General features: G+C 38.7%; 1 long non-coding RNA gene across 2 annotated transcripts in view; it reads left to right on the top strand.

Moving 5' to 3' along the window:
• The window catches only part of LOC109366634 (uncharacterized), a 161,057-nt gene that overhangs the window by 56,547 nt on the left and 83,412 nt on the right, over window positions 1-21,098 (top strand). For both annotated transcript variants that reach the window (XR_014882260.1, XR_014882259.1), the window contains exon 4: window positions 14,691-14,896. This is a non-coding gene — a long non-coding RNA (uncharacterized LOC109366634). The remainder of the gene's footprint in view (window positions 1-14,690; window positions 14,897-21,098) is intronic.

The following is a 21,098-nucleotide window of genomic DNA, read 5'->3' on the forward strand; positions in this document are numbered from 1 at the left end:
TTACTCTGTATATTAAGAACCCTGTAGGAAGCCTCTCTGTAAAAGATGATGTATTTATGTCAGGCATAAATTCAGAAGTGCTTCCATGTTGTTTTCAGAAGCAAATGTGTGAGCATTAAGAGACTTAGTCTTGTTGGGTGTGTCATGCCACGCTGTGCATCCAGCATGAAGTGTGTTTAACACTCTCACCTGAAAGCTCCTAAATGCTTTCCAAAGACTGTTGTCAATTCCATTCTTAATTAGAATCTATGTGAGATTGACTATCGTACTCGGGTTCCTTAAAACAGAGACTGCAAAAGAAGGATATGATAGGGTCACTCATCTTCTCTGGGAAATGAATGTCTGTTTTAGATGCCAAAATAAAGAGCTTGGAGCCTAATCTGAGGTACTGATATTTGAAAGCTTTTGCTAGGTTTTTGCCATTTCATCAAATATTTCACAGAATAGCCTAACTCTATGCACTAGTGAAATTCTTTAAGATGTCAAGTTGCTACTATACAACGTGCAGAGAAAATAAAGAAAAAAGAATTATGTGGGAAAGCAAGTGATGCTAGAGTTTATAATTTGTCCAAATAGCTTCATGCAATGGCTGCACTAACTGATTCTCTGAAATCAGTCCCAAAATGGAGTAATGTTCTTTGAGTCTTCGTTAGCAAGTAGATATTACATCAAGGATATAGCCATGCAGTAAAAATCAATGATCTATATGAAAGAACTATGCAGATAGTCTTTCTTTCTTGATGAGGACACTTCTTTTTTCCTGAGGATAATGACTCTTCTGTTGCTACTGGGAAGAAAGGATGAGACAGTTAGGAAAATGAGAAAACTTTAAGCCTGTTGCAAATCCAGGCTTCCACCATGCATAACCCCATGGGCTATGATAAACAAGTGTTTATCTAAGTGAGGATGTGTGGTTGTGTTCAATTATCTTATTTTTAAAAATATACATTATTTGGTGTTTATGTTAAATGGCCACTAATTACATCTTCTGGGTTAAAACTAGTCAAATTGAGCATCTGTTACGTCTGCAAGCAGCTGGCTAATGCAGCAGGGAAAAATTGTCCCTGGCTATGCAGGGTGTCACAGGATGCAATAGTTAACTGCCCAAGGAGCAGCTTGCTGGCAGGTGTAGCTGTTCTGCCCAGAGTTGTGCTGCTTGGTTCTAGTAAGAAGCCTGGTGGGCACAAAAAGGCCAGTATAAGCTTATTCTTCCTGTTGGCAGAGCTGTGCAGATGCATCTGTTTTTGGAGCCAATGGCCTTGCGTTTTGGCCAGTGACCACAGTTGCTATGTACATGTATCACCTGCATTACAGTACATCCAGTGAAATAGTCCTCTAATGTATTTGGTGCACGAGCTGAAGAATTTTCTTGAATTAGGCACTGACAAACACAACAAAGGCTTTATTAATAACCAGATGGGCAGTGAACTGCCGGGACCTCAATCTGAAACTGATAAGAGCTATCAGAAACAAAGTCAGGTGAACTGGGAATTGAGAACAAGTAACAGGAAGTGAATTATTAACCTCCTTCCTCTTGGGCTTGTCACAGTTTAACAGTTTGGGAACCTAAAAACTTACGCATTCCACTGATAACAATTTGATTAAATAATTATACCTGGTTTCTAGGCTATTGTCAAAAGTTAGCTTTTTGTTGTTAGCTTTTTTGGAACGTTTGCATTTTGGAGGTTCTTCAGGAGTTTGTGTCACTCTGAGAAAATGGGACCTTTGGTGTAGGAAAAAACCCCACGTCACTCACATAAATTTTAAACTCAGCTGCATCAGATGTAGATACTGGTGTACAGTGGATCCCAACTGTTATGATATACATTTATGGTCTCTCTCACTCCTCTATTTCCCTTGTTAATAGGTTTGTGAGGCATGGATGAGACAGAACTAACAATGCACATCCCTGCTCCATCCACGAAAATAGAGGCTCTGCAGCTGACAGAGTGTGCAGCTGAAAAAAACAGTAGTTTGTGTGCATTAGAACAGGCACCACTTTATATAAATGCAAAGAGTGTTTCTATATTCTGATATTACTGAGTAAAATAAATATAGAAAACCAGGGATTAAATCTAATTTGTGATAAATTGTAAAAATTGCTGCTAGAATAGAATGTATGCAGTAAAAGATGTTAAAGTTGTTTTAAGCAATCTCACAGCAAAGAGGAGTTGGGAGCTCATTATCCACCTTCTTCAGTGTGTCAGTAGGGAAAACATACATGGTAATTAAGTCTAATCCAATGTCTTCATTTCTGTATTGTTGCTCTTTTTACTGGGAGGGAGGCAAAGAAGTCTTTTTCTGCCTCCCTTTCCCTTTCCCATTTTCCCCTTTCCCCCTTCCCTTCAAGAAAAAAAAAATAAAATTGTCCCAATGCCTCATGAATATGTCTACCTTTTTTTTTGTTTTGGTTTGTTTAGGTTTATATGATTCTTAGTTTTCTTCATATCTCTCCACCCTCCTGCTGAGTGAGGTTTTGTGGATGACATCAGGTAGGCAAGCAGTAATTGTGCAGGTGATAGCCAGGCTTGGCCGCACCTGCTTTTTGTATCCTGCTTTACCTCTCTAATTGGATGTGAACTGAGATTAAAGCCCACTGTATGCCTTTGCCCTTATGAGGTGATTTTCACTTCATGTACTAAAGTACAAAGATGATGCTTATGAATGCAGGACTACCAATTTGGTGGCTCTTGAGCTCCTGTTGGGCTATTTACAAGGTTGTTCTTATTTACAAGGAATAGTTTCAGGAAAATTCTGTGGGGTCCTCCTGGTAATTAGATCCCTTACTTGGTACTGTGCAGCTCTGAAATGAAATACGATAGAATACTTTGCCCCAGATTAAAATGAACAAACAATATGCTGTAATTATCGCCCCTCTAGAAACTGAAATCTTTACTCAGATGCAATCCTGAATGTTTATGTTGAATGGAAGGTAGCAAGGGAAGGTAGTCTATTTCTATTTCTCGTGCTATGTGTGACCAAGATATGGCAAATCTGATTTTCTGATTCAAACATCAGTTTGCTTCTGATATTAAGAGAAAATGCAATGAATATGTTGATCCATCGCTCTGCAGGGAAATAGATGGAACAGAGATTGAAACCAGTAGCACAGCTAACACAAACTGATGTTCTGGCTGGTGATAATCCGGTAATCCTTGCTCTATTTCCCTCCATTACAATGAATTATTTGTGTTTGTTTTGGTTATGAGAGAACGTGTTGTGATAACTTCCTTTGGTGCTCAAAATGTAACACCAAACTCTCTGCTGGCAAAACTTCAAGAGCAGAATTGTACCAGCAAATAATTTGGCCTAGATGATTTTTAAGAAGGTTGTCAGTCTCGTTCTTCTCTGTCACAGGCTTACTCTGCTAATACCGAATACTAATTTTTCTGGTTAGAGTTTTAACTCTGAATAGACTCAGTGGAGAAATCTCCTGACCTATGCTGAGACGGAAGCTATTCCCCTCATATAACTGGTTAAAAGCAAGAATGATTCATCTTGTGAAAATTTCATCTAGATTGCACTCTAAACTATGAGGTTTTCATTTTGTCCTTTTTACCCTTGCTGAAATACTTGATGAAATTTCCTCATCACAAACCAAGGGCAGAAACCCATGACTCTTCTCTCTTGTCTGGACATAATGATGTTAGCTGATCAAATACACATACACGAGTATGCATGTGCATGCACATGCTGTTAAATACTCCTTTTAAGCTTCAGAAGAGCGAAAGAAGAAACATTAATGTCCTATTAGCTGCAGGGTTCATGCACGGGGTCTGTTAGGAAGTCTGGCTTTGGGTTCCAGAGCAGGTTGAGAGCAAATCATGATAAAACATAGGTGCTTCACTGCCTACTTGTTCACTGATGTATTTGTGTCTGCATTCCCTCCCCCTGCCTACAATCTCTTCCATCTCCTTGGGACACAGATTTTCCTCCCCTATAGGAAGCCTCATTCATTCATGTTTTGAAGGAATTTCTTAATTCTCTTTCAGTAAGATTACCACCATCCGTGCCCCTTTTCCTTCTCTCTGCCTTTGCCAGAGAAAGAGAGGAGCAGGGCCTGCCCAGATGGTTGAGGACCAAAAAGAAGGAACATTTTCTCATGCTTTTAAAAAGACCACTTTCTTTCCTGCCTAATATTTAGCTCCTTCAAATGCAAATGGAGAGGTTTCACTCCAAGGTTAGCATAACAATTATGGGAAAGCTTTAAATCTGAAGCATTTGTTTACACGATGAAAGGAGTCCACAGTCCAAAAGCTCTGAGGCCAGGGCTTTTCAGTAGCTATTTTCTGACTAAGTAGTGAACTGCAAGTCAATTTTAGACCACAAAGAAAACCAATTTATATCAGTATGTAAGCTAATTTTTGAGGGAGTTCTACATTATAAACGATTTTTTTTTTTTTTAAGTGACTGTTCTGAAATAAACTCCTGATTTTTCCCCCCTCCTTCACTCGTTTGCATCTTGATGTTTAATGAGCCCCCAGATGTCTTGGATGCTAATGACCATTCCCTGGTGTCCTGAGAAGAAGGAACAGGCAGGATCTGGGGAATCAGTTTCATCAATACCCAGGTGGGCTGGTGTCCATAAACTTCTGCTGATGCTCAGGAGTGAATTCCAGGCAGGCAGAACTCCTATCAAATACATATTTTCCTAACTTCATCTCTGTTTAACTTGCTTCTGTGGTTTCTCACTCTGAGCACAAATTTGTGGCAAAATTTTTTTCATGGTGACTTGGTAACGTGCTCTGGAGAGGCAACTCCTGGGGTCCCATCATGCCATTGAAGCTGTAAGATGTGTCAATCATGGACAGATTCATATTTCCTCAATGCTGCTCTTCTGTTGCGCCAGTCCTGAAATCATACTAATACTTACAGTATTCCTTGATGCTAGGTGTTTTCATTGCTATTGCTGATGAGAGTTTTTCCCCCAAAACCTCTTGTATCACAATGAATTTCAGTAGCATGAAAGAACCTGTAAATCACTGTCATTTTTGTGAAACTTCTCTTTTATTTCTCACATAAGACAAAGATTACAGTCCAATAATACACATTAGAACTGGTAAGTCTAGAGGTAATTTTGGCCAGAGATAATAAGGGAATAGTGTATTCTTCCCTAATTGTCAGGGCAATATTAGCCTAAAAAAAACAAAGCCTTATTTTTTTTGAGATACACTGCCACCTGTAAACTCTGTCTCAGGTTCATTCATACAAATTGGGAATGGGCTTTCACGAGTCTCAAATATTTTGGGGCCTTAGCCTCTTCATGCTGGGAGAAGTTTTCTTTGTGGAAGACAAAGAAGGTTTCCAGAACGTGGCTGTGTCCCAAGCAAAGTGACTGCTTTGTTTCACATGAATCTTCATACAAATGCCACAAAATCCTGCGCTGTTGTTCTTAATTGTATAATCTATATACAGAGAAGTACTTGTTGCTTTATTCTCCCTGAGCTTTGGAAGAATAGAAAATAGAGAACCTTGTAAACTATAGCTGGAGGGGCCCTCAAGAAGCTACCCTGTCAATCTCCCTACCTTCAGGCAAGATCACGTATGATGATGTCCTTCCTGACAGATGCTTGTGCTAACCTGTTCTCTGAACCCACAAAATATTTGATAACTTTAGATTCCAGCTCCTAAAGGATTGCCACTTGTCTGCTCTTGTGGAAACAGACCTCAGAAAATAAGCAGTTGTCTGGTTTTAACTAGAATCTTGTATTTGCTGAGTTCATGAGTGGCTTTGAAAACACTGAAACTACAGCAAATACAGCAAGATTGATTGGTGGAAACAAAGTGAAATAAACAAGTGCAAAACAGAACTGGGGTGAGTGGAGCTCAGCAGAACCTGGTATAATCTCGTTTGTCCTTTGGAGTTGCTTAACCTTATGTGTGAAGGAACTTTTTCTTCTGATTCTCATTAACACAAGGTCATCTTAGTGTGTGTAAAGGAATGCCTTGACTCTACAGTAATGAGGATTCAGCTGCACAGATAAAGCAGTGTAATCCAGCTATCTCTGCCTCGTTGCTTCAGCAGCAGAACTGGTGTGTAATACCTCAGCATGTCTAGCATTTGATTATTCACGACGAAGCATGTGTGATGCAGTATCGCACATGACATTGTTAGATGTGGTTTTTGTTTTGCTTGTTTTAATGAGTAAATTGTTTGGGTAAATCTTGCAGAGCAAGGACTGGGACCAGCTTAGCTGCTGTACAGGGTGCCGCTTACCTGCTTGTCTCAAAGCATGTAATGCTAACTGGTATTCCTTGTTTCATGCACCAAGGGGAAGCTTCTGACCTTAACTCTGCACCCCACGTCGGCTGGCACTAGATGAGTGAACTAGAATTTAGTAACAACAAATCTTCATTAATGCAGTACCATGTTGGAACTTTTGTAGAGGATTCGCCGAAAGACTGGGGAGCAGTAAGAGGACAGGAAACAAAGACAGTCAATGTTCTATGGGTATGAGTTTAATCTGTTTTAAGGTTTTTGCCCCTGAATCTAAGAGTGCTTAAATGATGTCCCCTTAACTTCAGCAAATATGTTGGTTATCCTACTGAGTGGCTTAAACATTAAGCACATGCTTCAAGTGGTTTGTTTTGCACAAATGTTTAATGATTGCTAATATTACATTCAGCAGCACTGTCTCCTCCTCACTACTGTAGATTTTACTGTAACTTTTTTTTTTCCCCTCTATTACATAATTTTGCAGGGAATCACTTTCCTGTTGCTTGGATCTTGGTAGCAGAAAAATCAAAGTGTGTCTCCCTGTAAGTGGGTGTCCAGGGTTCTCAAAGCTTTGAGATGTTTAAGCTTTAAAATTCCATAGGCTCAAAAGCCCCTTGACTCTGGAAGGAGAATGCAAGGTATTCATGGCTTTCCAACCAGCAGTAGAAAGGGTAATCTAGTCTGCTGTTCTTGGTATATGCTCTTGTTTTTTGTACTCCTTGTACTCTACGGGTCTTATTCAGAAAAGAACGTAGCACCTTCTCCTGGTTCTCTGTAGTTAATGTAATTATACTCTCTAATTTAATTCAGTTTTGTTCTGCATGCAGAAAATTAGGGTCTGTGGGCCTGCTGATGGTAAAACAAAATCTGTGTGTTTTGTTTTTTTTTTCCAAAACAAGTGTGAATGTGACTTATTTTTGAGAAAAGCTGTATGTATGTTAAGATTTGGTTTCAAGGTATTTAAGTCCAGTGGATAAAAGTAGGTAAATTAGAAGGAAGAAAAAAGAAAGATTTGCAATCTGATGACGTGTAAGATTCAAAGAAGCTATTTTATGTCACAATTGTATAATATATTGCATAAAGCTTGCACTCTGAAAGAAAGATTAGATTAATGAATTTCTCATGCAGCTAAAAACAGCTAATAATATGCATTACACTTTCTCATTTATAGGACCATTTCTGTCCTTTCCCTTGCTGTTCTTCCCTTAATTGGACATCTAGCTCCACGTTCAATAAGATATGTATTAACTCTGCTGTGGGTAGAGTGACTGCTTTGGTCCATGCCAAGTGTGCATCTATAATGTGAATGGTAGAACTGTACTAACATCATATTCTCATTTTTTCTTCCAAGACTGGTTTTCTTGCTTGTTGCCAGAGATAAGATCCTTTTTTAATGCATGTACTGGGTCTCTTCTGGATCTTCTTCAAGGTCTGCAGGTTGTAGTGCCCCTGTGGGAGCCATTGTAACTTGTCATAGTGGCAATTTCTACTGTGAAGTGTTAATAGGTGTGCTTGCCTGTTATGGACCAGGAGGTCTATATAAAGATTCCATCAGTTTTATTTTTGACCTTTGTATTTCTTTTGCTGAATAGCTTAAGGGAAAAAAAAAAAACAACAAACAACAGCAAAAACAAACAAATCCTCCCCATACCTCAAAGCCAAGGGTTACTGGTCTGCTGAGTATATTTTTAAGAAATGCTTATAGAAACAAAGATATTCTTAGTGCCATTGTAATGAACAAATCAATCCTCAAGACTTCTTTTTGTAGCAGTGACAGGTTATACATCTATTTTTTAGCCTTTTAACCATCTGGGTTAGAAATTAAGACTGGTATGAATGTTTTCACTATGACAGTGCCTACAGGAGAGCCTGTTTGCTTTAATATGGGTTCTATATGCTAATTCCCTAGTAGCGTAATCAAGAAACTGCTGGCATTCAGAACCAGCAAGTACCTAGTTCTCACTTCACCCCCTGACCATAATGAATGTAAAATGCTACTAGTAATAAATTGAAATGAAAAACTCCTTCATTGTGGGATGCAAGGGATTTGCAATCACATTTTGCTTCTCAGAGTGCTGGTTGATTGGAGATGAATGTGTGGGAAGATTGACCTCTTTTGCAGGAGCAGTTGTTTTTGTACTAACTGTGTGAAAAACAAATTTCAAATAGATGGCCTGTTGCACTTTTCTTGCAATTCATATTATTGCCTCTTTGATTTCTCAGTGGTAATACCTGCTATAAACTCTTCAGGGACTTCCTTCTTTTTGTATGTTGTAGAGGAGGGGGTGAATTTTGCCATCAACACAAAGATCAACTTCCTTTTGCTCCCCTTTACTGTCATCAAATCCGACTTCTCCTGATTGACTTGGTTAATTTTAAAATTCATGCTTTTCAAAACAAAATGAAGCTGCTGCTGAATTTCCTAACTGATATCAATTTTTAACTCTTAAGGATTTTTATTTTATTTTTTTCTATTTTAGGTGAAATTAAAACAGCCTGAAAACATTTATGCTCAGATTACATTTATATCCATCTACCTGTTTTTGAAATATCAGCTGCATTGAGTTTCTGGTATTGGTTTTAAAGTGAGAATATTGCCTGGGCTGTATTTTCCAGGATCATTTAGGCAATAGTAGTGTGAACTTGTATACTGCAGCATTCGCTTGAGGAGAAAGAATATGAGCCAAATTGTTAATCTCATCCTGGTTTATTAAATTAAGAAAAAAAGAGTGTGGTTGGTCTGCTCAGGTGCTTCTTTTGTCCTTATGCTTACTGCTAAGTAACCAAATTAAAACAAGGAGTAACAAGCTCAGGCCTATGTTTTGGCTGCGTGTAGAAATTCCACAGCAGACCTTTGAATTTGCACATCTCCAGTCTTAGGCAAAGTGCAGATGTGGTTCAGGACATAGCAATCCCAGCTCACTTTTCACCAGTTGAGGATTACAAAAAAATCAGAAAACACTCTCTCGTTTGTCACCTACATCTTTCTATCAGCTGTGCAGCTACCAGGTGGTTACACTAACCATTATACTCCCCTTTGTTTCATGTTCTTCTTTTTATTTTTCTTGATTTTAGTTATTAATTTTGTAAAAATTTTTTTCAGTAAAGAGAAGAGTTTATTATAGCTTGAAAACCAGTAGATGTGTGTTAAGGTAATAAGTGATGATTCCAGCTTTACAGCTACTTTATACAGTGTAAAATGATCCTGCTCAGGAGTTTGGACAATAAATGGTTAAAATGGAAGAAGGGACAGGAGTTTTCAGTGTTCTGCTTGTCTTGAGATAGATGGGTTTTATCAGAATGATCCTTAAGATGCGTACATAATGTAGGGAAACATTTCCCAAGAAATGTTGCCTGCTATTGGAGACAAATGCTATCTGGAGTCATTAAAAACTTGGGTTTGCTTTCTGATAGTAGAAATTGCAAACATAATCAGCTATCTCTTTTATATCCTTTGCTGTATCAAAACAATGGGAAATAGCTCTATGTTCTCTAATGGCCAGATCAAAATCATGTGGACCTCTTTGGAACGCTGAGTTCTTTGGATCACTTTTTCTCCTGTTCCAGCAAATGCTGTTGTGATGACTTCAGCCAATGCCTATTTTATTATAGGACAAAGTACTGTTCAGAAGCATTGAGGATTTGCCTATACTGAAGGCTTTCCAAAGCTCCATTTGTTCTGAGTGTGATTGTGAAGTGTTAGGTTATGTGTAGTACTCTTTGAACCTTCTTGGTTTTCAATGTATTCCTGTAATTATTTGGGATTCCTTTAATTATAGGCACCTGAAATTTCTTTGCATTTAGGACAATTAGTATTGAGGCCTACAAGTCTTTCCTGTAGCAGCACTAGCATAGTACTTAAAAACCACATTCTGCAGTATGCCACTTCTCCTGGCATCAGGAAGCAGCTGGATCTGAGCCTGACTGGTGTAACAGGTTAGTCGTAATGGAGATCAGACACAATAAAAACCTGTGTCTGGAGCAGTGTAGTTGTACCAGTTCTTCTGCCTATTCTACTTCTCCATGCCAGAAGCTGTTCTCAGATTAGAAATGGAGCAGTGATGGTTCTCGCTCCTGTGACTTGTGTGGAGTGCAGTATGATGTAAAATGAGTTCTCTGAATCCTGTGCTAAGCAGAGATAGTGTGTGATCTGAAAACTCACTCCTATAAATTTCTTCTCTGGTTCCTATTACAGTAAGTACTGGCAGCAAATTGTTACTTGATGATGTCTAACCTGCAGCTGACATCTGCTTTAGATAGGACAAGCCTCAAACTCTTTTAAGAGATTGCAGTTACAGTACATGAAATGGGTCAATGGGGTAGCACCTATCACCGAAGAGTATTTCTTTTCACTTAACTTTTTGCTTTCACTGCCTTTTTTTTTTTTTTTTTTTGCAAATCTGGACAAATCTGTGGTGAAGTGAAACTTGCAGGAATTTGAGATACTCACCAATAACGTTTCATAGTGAGGTAAGAAGTGTTAACATTGGTGCAGCAAGTGCCTGCTTGCTTTGAAAAGGCACTGTCTGTTATGATGTAGCTAAGTACAAATTGCACTCCTTGACTGGTATGTGGTCAACTTCACAAAATATGTCAAGACCCAGGATCATGCACTGCATACTGCCTGCCTTGACTAGAGAGGCAAGAGCCTAGGAGACTATCTTCTGAATTTGCATAAAGTGAGACAGCATTCATCCTTTGTAATGAAAGCTGTAATAAATGATCTTCCATCAGAGTTGTCCAGTGTCTATATTCCAGAGTAGTCAACACATGAATCTGTTGACATTACCTTAGTGGAATGAAAGATTTATGTACTCCTTTAATTATTTTTGATACCTCATGAAAATGGCCAATGATATAATCCCCCATTAAGCCTTTAGCCCACAAAGTACTTGCAACAGTATCAGGGCTCTAGACACAGCAACTGGCAGATTGTCTCTGTGTTGGGCTCTGTTCTGAGGTAATTACTGCTTTTAGACTTGAAATTGCAATATTGCAATATGTTTGTATTTTAACTTTTTTTTTTTCCCCCTGAGATTCCAAATATGTACGTACAAGAAAAAGAGCCTATCATCCTTCTTGTTTAGGTTCATATTTAGGTCCTACTAAATATTATTGGGTAAAGAAAGAAAGCAATCCCAGCATTTGTACAATATGGATTCCCACGGTGGTATTCAAAGCATTGTAAGGATCTTCCCCTGTTCTCATTTGGTACTGTTATTGTTTTTTAAAGGTGAATCTGGCAGGTTGTCTGCATTCCAAGTGAAAGAGAGCCCCTGGAGACAAGTGGCTTGTTTTGAGAATGGAAGTCCATGAAAGAACTAGCTCCTTTCACAGCGCTGCGGCTCCTCTACAGCTTATTTCTCTAAATGGGAACTTACGCATTAAAAAAGAAAAAAGAAAAAAGAAAGAAAGAAAAGGAAAAGAGAAAACAAAAATTCTACTGCGCCAGGGTGGGAAGCTTGTGCCCTGGTTCCCTCCTGGAGAGATGTTTTGATGTCTATCTCCTTCCATCTGCCCTCTCCTCTTTCCCCCACTATTTCTGAAAGCAACGTTTTACTTTCTGCTTGCATAGCAACATCTCTGATTCTTGGCCTTTTTCACTGAATTGGGACTTTGGTTTCATCCTGTCAGCAGGTAAATGGCCTTAAACCCTTCATGGTTTTGTCAGGGTAAAGTGGAGCTGAAAAGCATTACATATGTTCCAAGTTGAGAGGCAGCTCTTTTGCCATGTTCAAGTGAGTTCTTCCCCTCCCCCTCCTCTTCTATTAAAGGGCTCAGACACAATGAAGCTTTAATCAGCTTCATTGATTTAAAGCTAATTTGCACTTGGCTTCAAGGCTAAGGTCTGTAGCACAAGCTGAAGACCTTTAAATCAGAAGTCGGAATGAAAAGCCTTAGGTATATCATATTGTCTGCTGTGCAAAAGAATAGCAGCTTCTGAAGACTGCAAATTAACTATAAGAAAAAAAAGCACAAAGCAGTGTTTTCTTCTGTGTTAATGTAACCTCGGCTTGCTGAGTTACACAAGCTTTGCTATCAACATTTCTGCTTCATCATGTAAATTAATAGAGTTGGCTGAATGTGTTTCAGCGCTGTTTTCAGCACTCCCATTCTGGTTGGTTTCAGTTGGATTTAACCTAATTGCCAAACTGATTCCCATCAGTAATAACTTCTAACATTTATTTTTCCCAAAGGGAAGAAATTGTCTTGTCCGTATTTGGCAATTAAGAAGGTGATGAAATATTCAGTGTATGCTCTGACTTAAATTCTTTTGTTGACTTTATCAGATAAACAATAAAATATTAGCCAGCCTACTGCCAGAGCATGTGCAAGTTGTTTACTGTTTATCAGTCATTTTAACATACTTGTAATTTTTGACATTGATTACACTAGAGGACAGACCGCATTGTCCTGTTTTTAGAATCAGTACTTTTGGTTGGATTTGGTGTACCAGGATGTATTTTTAATTTTTTTTTTTTTTTTTACAGTATGATCAGAAAACAGGGAACTGTCACTACTACAGGCCTTTAACATTTGAGCAGGTGGAGCAGAAATAATATCTTTCCTTACTATGTCCTTTCACAGCACTTTCTGAGTGTGCTGTGCTATATTATTTCATGTTGTTTACTGGAATTTTGGGGCCAGTTGCAAGGCTGGGACAGTCTAAGGGTATATGGATGCTGCATGAACCTAATGTATGCAGGAAGGTGCAGACTAATCAATTGGATTGAAGCCTGGCTATGTAGGTTCTCCTTTGAGAGCAATAGCTAAAAAAATCTTATTTTTTGCATCTACATGTCAACTTCTCCTAATCTTGACCTAAATGCAAATAGGTAAGCATGGTAGACTTGGGTTTGTGGCTGTTTGCAATTGGTATTTTATCATATCTATTAAGAAATAGAACACAGTTTTGTCAAAGGTTCTGGCCTCTCCTATGTGTGTGGTTTTAAAACAATTCCTGAGCTCCTTGCACTGATGGAAGAATTTCAATGCATTCATTTAAAAAGTGACTCTGCTTTCTTGACAGGTCTGTGAAGTGAGTGCAATCCTAAGCCAGGACAATGAAGTCAAGGCCGTATTTAATTTGTTAGCTCCTCTGTAGAAAGTAACAAATGTTTGCTCTTTAAAAAATAAATAAATAAATAAATAATTTAATATATTTTTCATTCAGAATCAGTGTGTTGATATTGGAAGCACGGCAACTTAGCAGCATTTAGAAACCTCTGGGCACGCATATAGTAGAATAGGATAAAATGGAACGTGTGGAACGCTGCGGGAGTGTTTCACATTGCCTGCTTAGGTATCCGTGACAGGGAGGCATGGCATTCCTCACCTACCCTGCACATTGACATGCGCCTGGTGGAGCTGCATATTGGCATCTCAGGACTTTTCTTACCTGACATGTAAAGCTCTGTGACTATAAGGGGTCTTTCTGTCTCCCATCCCTTTCTCCCTGTTCTCCTTTACCAGATTACGTGATGCGAATGGGCTGTAGCTAGGAAGAGCCTACTTTCCAGCAAGGCTCTATGCATGTGCCACGTGCTGTTAGAAGCCTGTGCTCCCTGGTACAACAACTTATTGGAAATGCTGTGCCAGACATAACTGCTCTGAGAGCTGCCCAGCCGCATCCAGCTGCCTGCTTTCTGGAGCGTAGCACTGTATTGCCCGGCCAGGAGCTGCTGGAGGTAAAGCAGCAAAGTGTGTGATGGAGACGATAAGAGTCTCATATGTAAGGAGTGAAACTGGATAGGTCTGTGTCTAGAATACATGATGCTGCGGGTGTTTAAAAAGCTTTTCATTGCCAGAAATTTGAGACCTCAATTGCATGGGAAATAGCAGGGGTCTGAGTGACAAGCATTTCTTTCCAGGCAAGTGGTAATAGACACTCCATAGCAGACTAAATTTGTTTAAAATATGGATACCTGTTACATTTGGCAAGGCATTTTGAAGTTGTCTTTCTCTGCAGATGAACAGCAGTCCACATGCCTTACGTTTGATGGTGTGGCACACATGATCTTTTGGCCTCAAAAGATATGATAAAAATACATTTTTTAAATGGCTATTTTCACAGAGTATGAATTGTTTTGGAAACACAATTATTGGATAAGCTTTTCGAATTGGAAAATATTTTGAGTGTATGGGAGAAAGGTTTTAAACTGCCAGAATAATGACATTTTCAAATCAGACACTGAATCATAGAATGGCTTGGTCTGGAAGACATCTTAAGATCATTCAGTTTCAACTCCCTCTGCTGTGGCAGGACTGCCACCCACCAGATCAGGCTGCCCAGGGCCCCCTCCAACCTGGCCTTGAATACCTCCAGAGTTGGGGCATCCACAGCTTCTTTGGGCAGTCTGTGGCCTGCCTTATCACTGTCATAGAAAAGAATTTCATATATCTCACCTAAGTCTCTCCTCTTGTCCTATCACCACATTGCCCAATAAGGAGTCTCTCCCCATCTTTTCTGTAGGCTCCCTTGAAGAACTGGAAAACTGCAATGAGGTCTCCCTGGAGCCTTCTCTTCTCCAGGCTGTACAAGCACAGCTCCCTCAGCCTGTCTTCATATGACAGTGGCTCCAGCCCTCTGATCATCCTCAAGGCCCTCTTCTGGACCCACTCAAATAGATCCATGTCCTTCTTGTGCTGAGGACCCCAAAGCTGAAGGCCATATTGCAGGTAGGATCTCAGAAAACATTAAAAAAAAAAAAACAAAAAAAAAATCCTGAATGTTTGAAATGAAAAGAAAATTCGTTGCTTTGATGTCAGTCTGTTTTTTTTTTCCACGATTCTGACTTTTTATTTTGACTTTTATCTTTACTGAAGTCAGCATCATGTATTAATTCCCAAATTTTCCTAGCAGTGATTCTGTTTTGTCAGTCACTAGAGATATAATAAAGGTCAAAGCAGTGAGGATGATGCTGAACGTGTATGCAGAGTTTATACTATTTCAAAGCAAATTGTTAAGTTATGCAAGACAGCATAAAATAATAACTGATAAACTAAATTGACCGAGACAGGAATATCATTCTGGAACTTCAGAAGAGCAGAGCAGGCCACCAAGAAGGTCAGAAACCTTGAATGGGCTTTGCATGAGTATTAGAAGCCTTCTTATCTGAAAATCCTGCTGAAAATGTCCTGGTCAAGTTACTTTCTTGTTTAGTTGAGCTTTTCACTTTTCTAGTTATCTTTTCATTTTACTAACTGCTGTGTATTAGGATGTGATAAATTCTTTTTTTTTTTTTTTAAAAAAAAAAAAAGGAATATGCTCCAGAGCCAGACGTTCCATTTGTAAGATAATAAATATGATATGGACTTATTAAACACTATCGATTGCTAGAAGACAATATACATGATACTGGAATGACACTGGAACAGCAGTTCAAAAGCGGGTGTTCACTTAGGATTTCTCTGGCATGGTTTGATGCCATTACCAGAAAACTCTTTTATTGCTTTTGGACTTGGAGATAAAGGACTGAGTGCTGCAAACAAATGCATATTCAATGAGCCTCAGTGCTTCCTCTAGTACTCCTGCTGGGAGTAGAGTTAAGTGTTCACAGACTGGTCTTAAACATTGCAAACTTAACATGTGTTAAATGTCTGTAAAATTACACTTGGTACAAATGATCAGTCTGCTTCTCAAAATACCTGGCACATTTCGTAGTATCAGTAAAATTAAATAAATCAAACAATTAAGGAGGAGGAATAATAGCCCCAAGAGATTTAGTTTTAGGTAGCTGATTAGTACCTGGAGTACTGTTGATTTGGTTTGTGATGCTCATGAATGTGCATGTATCCTTTCCTGTGTGTGAGCTTTGCCCCAGTTGTAATAACATCACACATAAAAATGGAGAGACACAGAGAGATGGACAGACTGACTGTCTTCTAAATTTAATGCTAAAGCTTATCTTCAAGAAACCAATGTTAGCTTTTGGTGATGGTTGGCTTCCACTTCTTGTGAACTTGTACAGAAGGCTCTATTTTTTTTCTCATTTCTGTTATTAAGAATGACTACAGAATGCCTTCTTTTGTGGAAAAAGGAATCTAACATGCTTTGGAAAAGTCTCTTTCGTAACTTGGGAATATCTCTTATGGCTCTTGACTGCAGCAAACAGTACTCACATTTATGGCAGGAGTGTTTATGAACCTGTGTCAAATAGCAACTGCAGCCTAGTTTTCCAGTAGCATGAAGGAACTGCCACTGGCAAAGGACAAATGTTAGGCAAAGGACAAATGTTAGGACACTTACGTCTTTTGGCAACCTTGTTGGAGTAAATAATTCCTTTATTTTAACAGGTACCAAATGCAAATGAGAAAATCAGCTGCTTTAGAGCTATTCTCAGTAGTTTTTAGTCTAGGGAAGCTTCTTTCCTTCAGTACTCAGTGAGCATCTTACAGGTTAAATCAGGACACCTGAGCTAAGCTTCTGCTCAGTGTTTCACTCTAGGCCTTATGAGAGCACTGTATTTAGTTACATGAAACTCTGAAACTGGAGCTGGTCTAGGCTTACCTCACTTAAAACATTAGAGGACTCTATGACAGAAGTACAAGTAAATCATTGACTGTTGTTGTTGCTCCTTTAGGACCAATCCGGAGACACTCAAATCACATGTGCATTGCAGTTTCCAGAGAAACGTGTTGTGGTGGCTTTCAAGGCTTAGTAAAAATGATTGTTTCTTCTCACTGGTGTGAAATGAGTGGGTGAGCTACCACAGTGCTAACACATTATTGCTCTTACCATTATCCATATCGCAGTGACTGAAGTGACGTGTATCTTAATTGAAGATACGGTAAGTCCTCTCATCATTAATGACTTGAAACAAAGCCATTGAAATTAATGAGAGAAATTCCAATTTGCTACAGTGCTTGTTGGCAAAGGCGTGGAATCCTTAGCTCTGCTTTGCAATCTCCCTGTCTAATGTAGGAAGTTGCCTATTAACAAACTGTTTTTTCAATAAGTCATCCATTTTGCAAGGAGTGGATGCTTTTGGCACTGATGTAGGACTTGGAGTAGAAAACCTGTGCAGCAGCATGGCATTCCTTTGCTCTGAGTGCAACAAAACTAGTTTTGTATTAGTCATACGTAGGCTTGCCAATGTACTTCATGCAGATTGATTCACCTTGTTGATAACTGCATTGTGTTGCTAATAAATGAACATGCTGAAAACGAATCCACCTATATTGTATGTTTGTACTTATATTCACTGGTGTCAATTAAGTTCAAAGAGTAAAGAAGGGCAGTTTGGATTTTCTTGAATGCTTACAGTTGTTAACATGTGTTAAAGAAGGACGATAATCTCTCCTAAAGCTCTGAGCTATGTTCTAAGATTCACCTTCTTCACGATGTACTTAATACATTCTTGTTTTTCACTTCAAACGTGACAAGTATATGGGGATAGAAGTAGAAGGGGGAAAATAATAACTAAAATAATAAATAATAATCAAAACACTTCTACTAACAGACTGTATTCAGCATGCAGGATGCTCCTGATAACTGTTCTTTTTCATTGACAGTACCAAATTAATACTTTCACACTATTTGTTGCAATCACACTGTGACAAACTTTCTTTGGTTTTATGATTTGCTATTTCATTGGAAAAAAGACTCTGCATGTTTTTTTGAAGAACTGGGGGGTCGATTTTCTCAGCTATGTTCGATGCTTAAAAAACTCAAAGAGGGGCTTCAAACTTGAGGCATTCCAGCCACAGCTGCTCAGTCCCACAGCCTCTTGCCCTGTCAGTTGTGCTGATATAACTATTTGCAAGGCCATGCACTGTTAATCTGTTCAGTGCGCTGGTTTAAGCAGTGGTCTGAAAACGAGTGTTTATTTTTTAACCCTGATCTGCCTTGCAGCACAAATCTACAAATCATTTGTCAGCACAATGGGTGGCCAGTAACTGCTGCTTCAGCAGACCTGTGACTTCCAGAGCTTGAAACATAGAGCAGTTGGGTGTCCAAATGTTTTCAAAAGTTCCACACCTTTATGTCTGTCTGGCTTTACATTCAGAAGGCCTGAAAGCAGGGTGTTAAAAAAAAAAAAAAATAAATAAATAAAAAAGTTCTTGATTACCACAGACAACATCTACTAAAAATAAGATCTGGAGGAAATAATGGCAGTGTTTACCTGGTTCTTTTCACCTTCAAAGGACTTTACCAATGAGGCTTAAGTAATTACATGCAATGTAGTGTTAAAGAAATGCTACTTGCATCCCAAATAGGGAAAAAAAGAGAAATGATGTTATTTGCACAGTACTCAAACAGAGTCTCTGGAGTCCCACTTGTAGTTTTCTGAAGTACCTGTGTAACAAATATCCAAGCAGTTCTCATTGCATGAAAATGGTGAGTGCCCTTTTAGATGTCCAAGGGTATCTGAGTCATCTGCGTGGTGGTGGAAATTTTGTCTGTAGCACATATAACTCATATGGTATACTCTGATCTCTACAGCACATGAACAGTTGGTCCACTCTTGAAGTTTGTTGTGCAGATTCTGTGTTGTCTGTTGAAATCTTTTGGCCAGCAAGGTGTGAAAAGTTTTGTCTAGGGATGACTGCATGGTTCAGAAACTTTAGTAAAATTAATATAATTCTTCTGACCTTTGTAAACCACATGCTTTTTTATTCCTAAAATGCTGAAAGACTGTTTTGGGCCAAATTTGTCCCTCTTTGGAAAATTTGAACTCAGTCTTACTGCAATGGAGAAAGGCTTAATTAGCCGACACTTGTAGATAGGATTTAGGTTCTCAAAGAAGAGGAGTAAAGTATTCATGTCTGTCATGAAGTTTTACAGAGCAAGCTCAACTCTAGGATGACCAAACCTCTGCAAGTTGTAAAGTATGACAGAGATGATGTTCAGTGCTCCGCAAGGTCAACTGTTCAGTGAATAATCTTTTTATGGCACAAGTTATAGTTGTCAATAATAGGCACAAAGTCTTTAAAACCTATAAAACCAGCAACTGTTCTTCTGAGATCAAAATATGCCTACACATGAAAACCTCTATGCATTTGCTGAGTAAATAACTAACAGCTAAAAAGTCAGTATGTGTATTGGAACACCTGTGTTTTTACCTTGTTCTGTATAAATGTTTGCTGTACATGGATATAATGAGATGAGTTCTGGTCAAACTCTGTTACCTAATTGTTAAACCAACTACTATGTAGGTTTGATAACTCCTGTTGTGAGTTACCACTAGGTTGAAAAAGTTGGAAATAGCACAGAACATTGTTTTCTTCTTGTATAACATGCCATAGTTCTAGGAACAAGAATTTCTTTGTGAAGCGTGTGTCCCTTATACTGAGAAGATGGGAGAGAGAGGCTATTTGTGCACAGCTATTATTCTTACTACTAACCAGAGAGATTAATGTCTCCTGCTGGGGCTGCTGTTTCACTCAGGCCTTGTAGAAGGGGAATGGGAGGAAAGCACAGAATTTGATGAGGACAGCTAGTTTCTGTACTTTCTGATGGATGCTGATCTGGCTGATTATTGGGAATTGCACTGCTGATTACTTGCACTCTCTTGTGCAGTCTCTCAGCAGACACCAGCGAATCATGTGCAATTTGTTATAGTAAATTAGAGGTGATGAATGGAAATGCCTTGCATCCCACACTCTCAGAACTTGGGGAAATGAATTCAAATTTAATGGAACAGTGGTCCCCTCCCCTAAACCCTGACCTCGTATTTGTCCTGTTTTTGTTTCTCTGTTTTAAGTCTTTATCCCGTGGTAATTTTCTTGAATGGCAGATTGAAGATTTGCTGATGGTGGGACAGAACCTTTATGTTGTGCCACAAAATCACTTATTTATATATCAGATGCAACTACTAATCTGATTTCAATTATTATATAGATGACTATCCTGTCTAAATGAAACAAACAAATAAATAAACCTATTAATTCTATGGACTCTGCACAATTGTGATCAAAAGATGGAGGCAGGCAGCTTAAGAAAACCAGCTTTCCTATGAGAGAGCATTTGGCTATTCTTAGTTGAGGAATTCCTGCTGGTTTTGGTATGTCAGCGTCTGTTTTGATAACAGTCATCTTGTACAGCGGCAGCATTGCCGTTTTGTAGGAACCTAAGGCATGCCAGACCCATAAATGTAGGCAAGTGGATATTGCAAACTGCTGGAAACCTGAAGGGTTCAAATTCATCTTGAGGAAAAGGTTCTAATGATGGTAAATTACTCATTGTTAAATTACTTCAGTCATTTCATCTGTAAAACTGGGAAGAAAGGAAGACCAGTAAGTTTCTGTATATGAGAGCAAGAGTTATCTGGCTTAAACAATTTATATAAAACTGCTGGTGCTTTGTTTGTTTGCTTGCTTGTTTGCTTGTTCTTAAGCTTTTTAGAAATATTTCCAAGGTGCAGCAGAGAAAATGACAAAATGTGGGTTTTGAACTAGGGGAGTAATAAAAAAAACCAACAACGATACTACTACTTAAAGTAGAAAAAAAAAAAACATATAAAAAAAGGCTATCTCATGCTGGAAAACTTTTCATAAAATATAATTTGCCTTGTCTTTGGAATGGTGAAATTATGAAGGAATATACAAACTCATGCTGTGGCATGTGTTTCTGTGACACTTTCTGCTCACATACCCTACACATACTCACACATAAGTTTAAGGAGACTAGTGTGACTCTGTCAGCACTCTTCACATTGGGGCATCAGTTAGTTCCAGGCAGAGTGCCTCAAACTCACTACAGGCCTTGTGCTACAATATTATTAAAAGCTCAGTTGCTGCTCTATTTGATAAAGGCCATAGATTGAAACTTAGAAGCTCCATAGGCCACTTATAGGTTTAAAATTTCCTAATGTAAATTTGCCTCAATTTCCAATACTTTGTTTGTCATTGGTGGAGGCTTTGAAGAGCTGGAAATTAT

Source organism: Meleagris gallopavo, chromosome 3 (assembly GCF_905368555.1).
Source record: "Meleagris gallopavo chromosome 3, MGAL_WU_HG_1.1, whole genome shotgun sequence".
In the NCBI taxonomy this organism is placed as follows: Eukaryota; Metazoa; Chordata; class Aves; order Galliformes; family Phasianidae; genus Meleagris; species Meleagris gallopavo.